The 13,603-nt window shown below is 31.5% G+C and overlaps 1 protein-coding gene across 3 annotated transcripts in view; it reads left to right on the forward strand.

Moving 5' to 3' along the window:
* Nucleotides 1–13,603, forward strand: part of LOC140445510 (histone acetyltransferase KAT2A-like) — a 65,311-nt gene that overhangs the window by 17,809 nt on the left and 33,899 nt on the right. The gene's annotated exons all lie outside the window — the stretch shown is intronic.

Below are 13,603 nucleotides of genomic sequence, written 5' to 3' on the forward strand. Positions count from 1 at the left end.
AGAAGAAGCTGATTCCTACGTTAAGAACGCAGGCCACTTCATCGAGCGGATAAAAGATGTTACTCTTGGGCCGGGACACTTGTTAGTAAGTTTCGATGTTGTTTCACTTTTCACCAACGTTCCCATCAATGAATCCTTGGAAATTATAAGCAGAAAATACCCAGTACCGCAAGATACCCTAAATTTGACGAGGCACTGCTTAAACAACACATATTTTATATATGGTGATCAACGGTACAAACAAGTTGAAGGGGCACCGATGGGTTCACCGCTATCTCCCGTGATAGCAAATCTTTTTATGCAAGACATAGAGGAACGGGCAATAAGAACAGCAGCATATAAACCCAAACTATGGCTTAGATATGTGGACGACACTTTCATCATATGGACACATGGAGTAGACAAGCTTACTGCATTTCTAGAATACATTAACAGTATCCATCCCAAGATCAAGTTTACGATGGAATTAGAAAGTAATCAACAACTACCTTTCCTAGACGTCTTAATAATAAAAAAAGAAAACGGCAACATTGGATATACAGTGTATCGAAAACCAACTCACACTGACAGATACCTACATGCAGATTCACACCACCATCCTGCACAATTGAATTCAGTCATAAAAACTCTGACTATAAGATCTGAACGACTAACAGACGAAGAACACAAGAAAGAAGAAATGCAGAAAGTTACAAAAGCGTTAAAAAACAACGGCTTTTCCACACACAGAATCGAAAAGGCACGAAGACCACAAAAAACAACAAAAGAAATAAAAGAAGACGAAAAACCGATTGCCAAAACCACTCTACCGTATATTAAAGGCACAACAGAGAAGATAAGCAGGGTCCTGAGAAAACACAAAATAGAGACTGTCTTCAACACCGACAGAAAAATCGCAAACATATTACCATCTGCCAATTTATGTATATATATATATATATATATATATATATATATATATATGTATATATATATATATATGTATATATATATGTATATATATATATATACATCCCGCTATCCTTTAGAACTCTTTTCACGTTGCAGTAATTTAGCATCACCAAGAATTGCTATCATTTTCTATTTATAAATTGTGTATGTTCGTTTAGGGTACCTTTGTAGGCTTGGCACTGTTGTCGGTTTTTTAATATTCCGATTTTTTTTATATATTTAATTTTTACATCAAACCTACGTTTTAACATCGAGCGGTAAAATCACTGTATTTGGCATCATTTTAGAGCCAGTAGATGTTGCCGGTATTAATCCTTAAAATAATATTTTAGATACCTAAATATCGATCGGTTGTTTGGGTCAAGTTCGAATGACGACATTGAAACTACCTGCTCACAAGTTGCAGTCTCAACAGGTTTTTTTCTTCGTTTAGATGTTATATTTATTTAACCTATTATATTTTTGCCCAGATATTTTTGCCCAGAGAATCGTGTAGGGGAATATTTTACATAAATTTTAATTTACAACCTGTTTAGTCGAAGCTATCGATGTTTGAGATAAATATTATGGTTTTATGGGATTAAGGCCTTTATTATTGGTTGTGATTGTGATAATGTTTGAAATTTTGATTTCCATTCCGGAAATCGTTCTCAAACAACGTTTTTCTGTACAAAATGTGTATACACATGTTTACATAATTAGTACAATAAACAAAGCTATTGTAAAATAATAGTGGAAATCAAAACGTTAAATATTAGTTAATTAAAAATGTAATTTTCATCTCAATAACGACCAATAATTGTGGCTTAATCACATAAAAAAATAATATTTGACTTTGACCATGCCATAAGAAAGTAGTTCACGGAACCTCGCTAAATAATTTAAAAAAATCTTATACAGAAATTTAAATTCTAAATAGTATGAGGGGTAGCTGATGAAAAATTCGTAAAGACGTACAGTTGATTTTGCTTTGTTTTTTTAAACAATCTTAAAAGGCAAAAAAAAATAATTTTTTGCTTATAAAACGTTTTGTATACATTCTAAAGAAAAATAATTCAAATAATAGTTGTAGACCATAAAAAGTTTTTTATGTAGAGAAATACCAAATTTAAATACATAAATAATTGATATAATTCCAAAAAACCGTAAACTCTATGATATTATGTTTGTAGTAATTTATAAATAATGTTAATAACTTTGTTTTTGGCCTAACGACAGGCAATTATGGCAATTGATGAGTTATTAAAGTGTGCTAAATATCAAGCAGATCAAAAAATATTTTACAATTTATTCAATTTGTTTATGACAGAAAGCGATTATTTAAACAACTGTACTTGTCCAAACAGTATGACTCTACAAGTATTTTGTAACTTGCAATCGATTCTTTTCGCTTTTAGTTTTAGGGTATATTAAAAAAACTTTAACATATTATTAAATTTTTTATTAAAAACCAGTTTGAATAGGGGACTTTTTAGTTTTTAGACCACTTCACGTTTTTTCAGTTTCTTTGACAAGTGAGGATTATCTATTCGCTTATTTCTTAATATGGGCTATGAGCAATTATCTAGTCAAGTCAACACTATTATAGAAGTTACCCATACTTTTTTAGTAGTCATTCAGACGGTTCATCTTAATTGTCCCCATATGGAACATAAGTCCGAGAAAAGTCTTAAATTCTGTTTGTGTTGTTTCTTTCCCAAACGCAATCCTCGATTTTTCTGAACGACTTTGTGCAAATATTTCGTCAGAGTCAATCAGAGTCACTTCCACCATTCATTTAATCTACATCGTCCTCGCCAGATGCTTCTAACAATGATTGTAATTCAGCAGTGGTCAATCTACGTTTATATTCACATTTAGCTTTTTTAGATGTCGAAGGCATATTATTTACATCCATCTTTTTATAAATACTATAACTCACTTTTACGGAGGTAATTAACAATTAAAATGTTCTACTAAAACTATCAACTTACGACTTCCAATACTATAAGGCCACTTGAGGTATAATACGTTTTTACTCAATAATAGTTCCTGTATAAGTAAAATTGTTTTTTAATGTGCTCCATTGAAGCACACTAGACATATTCCAGTTTTGCCATCACATTCTTCAGAGTATGTTTTAACTTTTTTTACTTTTCTATCGTCCTTTCTACTAGTCATGCTTCTTCTTAAAATTTTGTTACATCTTGTACACTTTCTTCTCTTTGTATTATCTACATCGCTTTGCCTGAGATGGTATTTTTGGGTGTAACTGTTCGTGAGGGTTACAACATTTCTTTATTTGCAAATGCCTTCGCGAACTCCAGTCTGAACTCAAGGATAGGTTGTCGCTTTTTTACGTTTTCTATTATTTAGCAACTAAGCATTTACTACTGCGGTATTAAATGCGGTATTAAATATTAATTCCACTGCCACTTTCCGGTACCACTTCAGAATTTTGCGTATTGGGCTTTGGTAAGAAGCCACTTAATCACTAAAATCAACACTCTTTTTCACCAAGTTATAATCGAGAATAGTTTGTGGTTTTAGTACTTGTGTATAATTTTTCTTTTCATCTGATTAAACCAAGATATTAACTATTATGTTTAAATGTTGTAAGGATTAAAACTGGTCTTTTGTCGACCCATTTTATTACTTGTAAAATCAATAATGGGGTTAAGTTTCATCGTGAGTAACTGGTTGCAATTTTTTTAATCGAGATTTTGGTTTTACATGTTTTTATAGTAAAACATCTGCACATGAATAATTCGTTTCTTGAACAATGATTTCAATTCATCGACCAATAGTCTAAAATAAGGTTTTATTACGTCGTCCGGAATATTATAAACTGGTTCTTTTTCACAAATATATTGGAAATATGGTTTACATTCTATATTTAGAAAAATCTTTTACTGCAACTCTTGTTCCCATAAGACCGTATGTTATAAATAAATATATTCCTATAAGAATTATCTTGAAAGATGAAAAAAATACAATAAAAAAGTGCAATATTAAGTGTTATTTAAAAAATAATAAGTCATTCACGGGCGTACAGTTAAAAACAAAAGTTTTCAGTGTTCTATTGCTTGATTATTATTATCTGGTATTCTGAAAATGTTGACATTTTTTCCTGGTCTGATCTCCCTCAACTAACGTCATCTTTCTTAATTGGTGGGTTGTATTGATCAGGTCTCTTTAAGTGTTTTGTTGCTATCCATAGTGAATGATCTTCTTTAGACAATGTACTAATGTAGTGTTCAAATGTGGCATTGCGTACATCATGTAGCGCTCATCTTAATTGTCTGATTATCTACCTCTTGCTCTTTATTTTTCGACTATTAGTTGTATAATATAATTCGGAGTGTTATTTGTCTTTTCTTGATTTGGAATTGTTAATCGTGTAGCTCCATATAAAATAGTAGGAGATGAAAACGGCAGCATATTCATCCATAAAAAAAAGGAAACGCGATAAAGATATCTGAAACAACTGTTTTATGTTATAAGAGATGAAATAGTCCGAAATTACCAAAACAGATGAACAGGGCACTATAAAGAGGAAGTAAAATTAGCTATGAAACAGTTTGAATGAGAAAAAGAAGTAAGCTTAGACCAAATACCAGCAGGAATTATTCAACTGAAGAAAAAAATTAAATCGATAACAATATTCACTCCATTTACAGAAAAGGCGGTGACCCGTAATTATTTTAAGAACTTCTTTAATAGCCTCCAGTCAACAATTTTCTAACCATGTTTAAAAAACGTACGGAATGCACTGTATATACTAACCCAAGTCGTCAACATACTTGTTGTTGCAGTTTTATGTGCATTTATGTTTTATTGCATGTATTACGATCAACTTAAAGGTTATGCACGACTCCCCTTGTATAGGTACACAGGCAAGCACATGCGGGAGAAAAAAGATTTGTCATACCGTTACATTATGTCAAATTTTAACGTTGAATATTTTATGGTCCCCTTTGGGTTATAAAACGAATGATCGACTTTTTCTCGCACAGATCCCTGCTATGTAACTTTACAAAGCGAGTTTGCTGGGTATTAAAGAACCGTCTATGGCATCATATAATTTTACGATAATATTTCACGTTCTGCGACGCATTCCACGTTTGACACATTGTCTTTTTTAGTTTTCTGTCATTCTATTTGTTAAATCCTATCTCATTCTCGTCACAGCGTCAAGGAGCAGTAAATGTGTATACTGAACGGGAGGCATATGTATAACAGTGAACGTTGGAGATTTTTCGAGTTTATCATATCTTCTTCTTTGAGTGCCTCTGCTATCGGAGATTGGATATCATTAGGGCGATTCTAATTTTATTTACTGCTGTTTTGAATAATTCGTTAGTGGTACAGCCAAACCACTCTCTTAAATTTCTCATCCAGGACATTTTTCTACGGCCTGGATTTCTGCGTCCTTGGATTTTTCCATGCATTATATTTTGTAGGAATGTGTACTTTTGTCCTCTCATCAGGTGGCCAAACTATTCAAGTTTTCTCTTTTTTATATTCAGTATAACTTCTGGATCGTTATTTATTCTGCGTATTACCTCTTCATTTGTAATTTTATCCACCCGACTTATTTTTAGTATACGGCGGTAGCACCACATCTCAAAGCTTTCAAGATTTTTAACATTCTTCTGTTTAAGAGTTAATGCCTCAACAACCGTAAAGCAAAGTACTGAATACATACTAAGTAGTTAACTAAAAGTGGACGTATGCAAAGAGATGTATGACGTAATCGTATGGTATTCGCTAATAATCCTGTCACGTAATATGCCACACACTTCTGTGCGTTAATTCGTTTACGCAACTAAGTCTCTTTTGACATAACATATATAGGAGCAAAGATATATACCTATAGTCCTTTTAGTGTTGATGTATTTGATTTGTACGTCGTAGTATTCTATTAGTTTAATGGTACCATTTGAGGTACTTTACGTCACGATTGGACTAATAGGATCGAAGATACATAACTAAGGCCCTTTTGCCAAGCTACTCTATTTAATTTTTATATCTCATTGTATTATATTAGTTAAATTCTATCATTTAATGTACGAAACGTCATGATTGGACTAATAGGACCGCAGATACATAACTAAGGCCCTTTTGACAAGCTGATGTATTTTATTTTTCTATCTTATTGTATTCGATTGGTTAAATCCTATCATTTGAGGTACTGTACGTCACGATTGGGCCACTAAAAACAAAGATACGTAACTAAGGCCCTTTTGACGTGATGCTGTATTTGATTTCTATGTCATTGTATTCTATTGGTTAAGTGCTATCATTTGAGGTATCGTACGTCACGATTGGACTAATAGGACCGAAGATACATAACTAAGGCCATTTTGACATGCTACTCCATCAAATTTTTATACCTCATTGTATTTTATTTGTCACATCCTTTCATTTGAGGTACTGCACGTCATGATTGAACTAATAGAACTAAAGATACACAACTAAGGCCCTGTTGACATTGTTCTGCATTTGATTTTTCTATCCCATTGTATTATTTATGTTAAATCCTATCATTAGAGGTACTATACGCCACGATTGGACTAATAGGACCGAAGATACGTGACTACGGCCCTTTGGACATGTTGCTGTATTTAATTTTTTTATTTCATTGTTTTTAATTGGTTAAATCCTGTCATTTGAGATACTTTACGTCACGATTGGACTTATAGAAACGAAGATATATAATTAAGGCCTTTTTGACATGCTGCTATATTTGATTTTTCTGTCTTATTGTATTTTATTGGTTAAATCCTATCATTTGGGTGCTGTACGTCGCGACTGGACGAATTGGAGCGAAGATACAATAGGTAGTTGCAATATATCATAACCCGTTACTTTTAACCAAACATGATGCCAGAATGATTTGTAGATGAAAAAAATATATATATATTCTTAAATTTACTATTTCGTCGTGGGTAATATTATATTCAACAATGATGCCAAATTTCTGATGCTAAAATGATTGATAATGAAAGTGGGATATACATTTTCATGTATATAATGGCAGCGAGTAAACGGTAAAACCCTGAACTAAATATATATAATATTTTCACTGTACCATCATTTTAGACTCAAACATTTTCTGGAATAAACTTATATAACTCAGTAAGGGATAAAAAGAGAAAGCGGATATTTTAAAATACCAACACGGTATCAAGACTCTAATCAATGAGATGGTTAAAATTCTTTTAACAAGTACGGGAAAACAGTTATTAAGGTCTTGTAAAGTAGCGTCGATATACAGATGCTACTTTGCAAGACGATGCTAAATTGATGGTAAAAGCATAATGTATCGATGCGAAAATGATAGTAGGATGTATATATATATATATATATATATATATATATATATATATATATATATATATATATATATATATATATATGTATATATATATATATGTATATATATATATATATATATATATATGTATATATATATATATATATATATATATATATATATATATATATATATATATATAGTAGCCTCCCGTAAGGTCGGCCACCTCGGGAACGGACCCTATCTAAAAAATGCCCATTTATTGTTTGTATGGATCTAGAAAAAACAAAACACTTGTACATTAAGTAGAAGACAACACAGAGGAATACTCTGACATATATTTAACACATATGAAAAGATAGACCGTTACAAAAATACTATAAAACAATACTTACAGAACTCTAGGCCCAATAAAATTTTAAAATATTATTGCACGTTGGTGGTCTGGCTTCTTAAACACTTAAAAAAATCAGTAATATTTTCGGCGATTTTCACACTCGGCGATTTCGTCGTCGTTCAACACCTCGTTGTGTAGCTCCTTTTCAAAGTTGATCCACCCCAAAACATCTTCTTCAAAACTGGGACCACAGTTCAGTAGTCGCTGAAGGTCGTGCAATAGAGCTGCATTGTCATCAAGAAAGAAGGTTCGTTAACAAGAATATTGTTTGGCTCGTCTGCTGATGTGTTGGCTTGGTCAATCTTATCTTCTACATTTGGCCAAAGTTTTTCCAAGACTTTACAAACGTTCACGGTGGTATTTCGTCGTATTACTTGGCCGATATGTACACGAGATCCTTTATATTAACTGACTTCAGCACTTTAAGAGGTCTAAGTTGCCATCAGCCTCCAGTTTGGAAAGAACTTCAGAAAGCAGTTTTCGGTGATACTTTCTCTTGAAGCACTCAATGACCCCTTGGTCCATTGGCTGTTGAAGACTGGTTACATTGGGTAGCAGGAACAGCAGTTTAATTTCTTTTTCATCGGCACACTGAAGACCTTCCTGGTGAGTAGGCGCGTTGTCAAGCCGTAGAAGTGCTTTGATGGGCAGATTTAATTTTGACAAATTGTTTTTCAATTTCGGAACAAATTCGCACAAACCATTCCCTGAACAAATATGTGTCTATTCATGCTAATTTCTGCGACCGATAATACACTGGTAGAATTTCCATGTTTATGTTCTTAAACGCTCTCGGTTTTGCTGCTGCGCCAATGACAAATAGGGGTATCTTGTGGGTCCCCGAAGCATTTGAACACAAGGCGACCGTTATCCTCTCTTTGCTGACTTTAAATCCTGCCGCAGATGTTTCTTGTGAGGTGGCAAAGGTTTTTCTGGGCAGAAGTCTAAAATTTAATCCAGTTTCGTCGATGTTGGAGATTTGCTCTGAACTCAAGTCAAAATTTTGCAGAAAAATGTTTGGCCGCTGTTGGGTCTGCTGATAGCTTCTCGCCACAAACTCCAATAAAATGTACCACGTGTCTCTTTTTCCATCGGGAGAGTCATCCCTTACTAGCCGAGAAGCTCTTATGGTTGAAGCTTTGAGTGTCTTCATAGGGAGATCATAGCCTTCGCTTTTAGGATTGGTCAACTTAACGGGGTTCCTCGTCTTAGTTCTTGAACGAACCACAACCACAGAGCATCTTCCACCAATTCGTGTAACGTGTACAATGCTTTTGTAGAACTTTTTCAGTTTCAATCTGTGTACAAAAGCCTGCGATAGTTTTTCTATTGCGACGCCAATATGTGCATAGGTGCAGTGTGTTCTATTTCTTGGGAATATATTTATTAAATAGACTTTATTATTAACTTTAAAATAGTATTAAGGTAAGTAAAGTAAATTTGGGGTAAGTTTATTCTTTTTATAGTATTAACCCTTTAGGGCGATACAATAAACAAAGAGAAATTTTTACAATTAATTTATTAGATTGGATTAAAAACACATAAATTAAGACTAATTTACAACCAAAAAGATTTTTCTCATTTTCAAGGAAAAACAGTACAATTTTTAATGAAGGAACATATTGTATCTTAAATTTTAATTAAATTTTAACGTGAAAATTTTCAAAACATTGGGGGTGTAGTTGCACTCTACACCTTTTACATAAATAAATAGTATTACTTTTGCACTATCGTCTCTTTTTGTAATGTGGTCAATATTGTCGAATCTGGTAAAGCAAATTTAGATTGATATCCATGTACTAAGTTTGATACTGACGTAGCGGTTTCTTCATTATTATAAATTATAAATATAAATCTATGTCGGCTCATGCTTTCTCTTATAATGTGCACTTCTTTATCCTCATTTTTCGACCAATATAATATCAACTTGAAGCAGAGTGTAAACCAGATAATATACATATTCTAATAAATTTTTTAAATCTATGTCATTCATTTCAAAATCGTGACGGTTATTCTGCGATGCATAAATATTTGTAAAATATAGAATGCTCTCAATTACTTGTTTATCAAAAAAGAGTGAAAAAACTTCAATATATGACTTGCCTCCATGGTTGGCTTTTATATTGTCTAACTAAATATCAATCAGACTGATGTTGAATTACTACTGAGTACGAAGGAGTATCTGTTGTTGATAATAATAACTTGAGACAAATTTGGATTTACTATTTTTGCCTGGTTTTTTCTTTGGGACGTTTTATCTGTGGTTCAGAGGAATATCATAATCAGAATCGGCAATCACTTGTATTTCATATATACCTGCAATATCCGATTATATTGATTATTCACAAATCATCAATGCTTTCTACATCGGAAACTTCATCTAATTCCGTCGGCAAATAACCCGCATTAAGTGAGTCAGCATTTTCACAATCTGAGTTTTCTTCTAACAAAGCTATTAACTCTTTAGTGGTTAGTGCCATCTTCATTTCATATTTCAAATATACACGCATTGACATGATAATAGTTTAGCTTACATCATTTTAATTTATATGCAATATAAAACAAATAAATACAAGGAAACTTTCAAATCAAGTTAAAAAAACAAATATAACATTTACAACACACAGCAATTCTATAAATAGAGAATGGAGTGTAATAACGAGATCGTATGTTAAAATATCAGATTGTATAGTATAATTAAAAAATAAGTATTTTCCAAAGTTTTCTGTTTTTTGAAGTTCTGTATTATAGGCGAGCGGTTTACCCCTCAAAAGACGCTTAGAAACAGAATATACCGACTAAAATTCTTTTTGCATTTCTAATGCACCAAACCTTTTTTATTCGATTCTATATATTTTTCCAAGATGATATGTAATTATTTAAAATTTTTACAAGTGGGCCGGCAATTGTTATTAACAAATAACTTATACAAAAAAGCAATTTCACCGAATTGCTTCGGAATCAATTTTTTAAGGTGTATCTCATCAAAATAAACACTTTTTCTCTCTTGATAATTTTTCGAAAAATGCTTCCTTTTCGAGTTATTTGCATTTTTTTGTTGAAAAAATGCCTTAATTAGTGATTTTTGGGATTTTTTTTCTAAAAAACTACTAAATGAATTGCAATTCTACAAATAGCTTTATAATCTTTAAACCGTCGAGTACAAGTTAGAATATTTTGACAAGGATAATTTTTTTCTATCTTGCTAAAAATGTGGACCCAAATATTTCGAATATGCCTTTCGAGCAGTCTACCGCTAAGTGTGTACAGCGGTTGCGGCGATACAGGCGTGCGGCGCGTAGAAATATTTGTTTAAATTTAAAAAATTAATTCAATACAAATATTACGTACAATTTATTAAAAAAAAAGATATTTCTAATTATTTTTATATAGACATATTATAATTAAAACAATTAAAATTAATTTCTTACAATGCTTAATGCTATAATAATATAATTTTTCTTTTAATATACGTGGTGACTATATTATTGAATGTTTTATTACAGTGAAATACATTAAGCAATATATAATTAATTTTCATTGAAAAATATAATAAAATTAAAATATAATATTAATTATACATCGTTTTCATTGTCAATAATTTGAAAATTTTCGTCAACAGCAACAGGATTTCCATCTAATAAGCTGATTTCATTGTCTTCAATCGAGTCGTCTTTAACATTTTTACACTTCTCTGGTGTACATGCACATACTGCGCAGCATTCTAAATTATAGGAAATACAATTACAATTTTTCGTAAAAAATTTTCCGGTACATGAGCAGAAATACTTTTGTAACATATCTAAACTAGTTTCGCTTTCAAAATAATTAAAATCGAAACAATTATTTTCCATTGTGCAACCATGGGTTAATGGATCAAGAGATGAAATAATATTGTTGTTTGCTTGAATCCATTCATTTATTTGCCACTTTGCTCTTAAGTAATGTTGTAATAATGCTGGTTTCGAAGGTGGTAATTTTTCATTAGATGCATTTTTTTAATGCAATATTATATCTTAATTAATTTATGGATTCATGATATTTTTTAAACTTATTTTGAGGGTCATACAGTTTGGATAAAAATAGAGTCAAAACTGTAAGTCCTTCATCTAAAAGTAAAGTAGGCAAATTTCTTAATTTTTCCAATTGACTATCAGTTAATTTCTGCAAAGCTTTATAAGCCTTCTTTTTTCCCATATCATAAAATGAACTTGTGGTATCACAACCTGTTATAGAATGCATTATTAGGATACTGTTGCACATTATTTTTCCAATTTCTTTTGCAATTTGATGTACAGGTATCTATATATCGAGAACGATCCACATTTTTTTACAATATTTCCTGTGTGAAACCATAAAAGTGGTTCACTTGTGAAATCATGATAATGAGATAAAAGTAAAATAAATATATCTGTGTCTGGAGATTTAACAATAATTCGAATTTTTTTATCCAAATGCTGCTGTTGTAATTTAAAAGCGTGAAAAATAACCCTAGTATCTGCTTCTAAGTGATTACATTCTAAATTTGAATCATAATACTGACTATTTTCTATCACATATGCTTTACTTCGAGGTTCGAAAGCACCAGAAATTTGGGTCCACGTTTTTAGAAAGATAGAAACCATTTATCCTTGTCAAAATATTCTAACTTATACTCGACGGTTTAAAGATTATAAAGCTATTTGTAAAATTGCAATTCATTTAGTAGTTTTTTAGAAAAAAAATCCCAAAAATCACTAATTAAGGCATTTTTTCAACAAAAAAATGCAAATAACTCAAAAAGGAAGCATTTTTCGAAAAATTATCAAGAGAGAAAAAGTGTTTATTTTGATGAGATACACCTAAAAAAATTGATTCCGAAACAATTCGGTGAAATTGCTTTTTTGTATAAGTTATTTGTTAATAACAATTGCCGGCCCACTTGTAAAAATTTAAAAAAAATACATTTCATCTTGGAAAAATATATAGAATCGAATAGAAAAAGTTTGGTGCATTAGAAATGCAAAAAGAATTTTAGTCGGTTGATGCTCTGCTTATAGGGGTAAACCGCTCGCCTATTACGTACTCTATAATAAGAATAAAATTTGACTTCAATTTGTTAGACAACTATAAGATACCTGTCAAAATACACATGATAATTTAGTAATTATATCAGTCTTAGATTTAATTTTTACGTATTATGTTTAAATAAATAATTAAATCCATTCAAATCAAATTAAAAATAAAACAAATATAACGTTTACAGCAGACAGCAATTCTATAAATAGAGAATGAAGTGTAACGACAAGATCGTATGTTAAAATTTCAGATTTAACTAAACTAAGTATTTTGCAAAGGTTTCTGTTTTTTGAAGTACTGTATTAGGTACTCTATAATAACAATAACATTTTACTTTATTTTGTTAGACAACTATAAAATACCTATCAAAGTACACATGATAATTTAATAATTATATCGGTCTTAGATTTAAGTTTTACGTAATTACTTATGTGTTTAATTAAATACTTAAAAATTTGTTGGTACGCACCTGTAAAGTTGATAAGTGGAATATGATTTCGTTGCTAAGTTATCGTTAAGTGCGATGTTGCCAATTAATCGCCTTCAACTAAAAATTGTTTTAGTATATATATATATATATATATATATATATATATATATATAAACACTAAAAATCGCACGTGAAACAAGAATCACTGGCTGTAGGCCTACCGTAAAGATGAGTGCTTTACCTGCTCGCGTCTGGCTGGCGCTCGCCAAGTGTGTAACTAATGCTCAGAGAGCTAGCCGGACTAAGCTGAGACCGAACTAAACGAGGCCGAACTTACTGGAGTCTACTGTATTGATTTATAGTATCAGCAATCGGCCTGTAGGAAATAAAACTTTATTTGTTGTATGTCTCAATATTTCGTCACGTTTTTGTGACTTCTTCAGGAGAAAACTGTAAATCTATTAGAATA

Source organism: Diabrotica undecimpunctata, chromosome 7 (assembly GCF_040954645.1).
Source record: "Diabrotica undecimpunctata isolate CICGRU chromosome 7, icDiaUnde3, whole genome shotgun sequence".
NCBI classification, from domain to species: domain Eukaryota; kingdom Metazoa; phylum Arthropoda; class Insecta; order Coleoptera; family Chrysomelidae; genus Diabrotica; species Diabrotica undecimpunctata.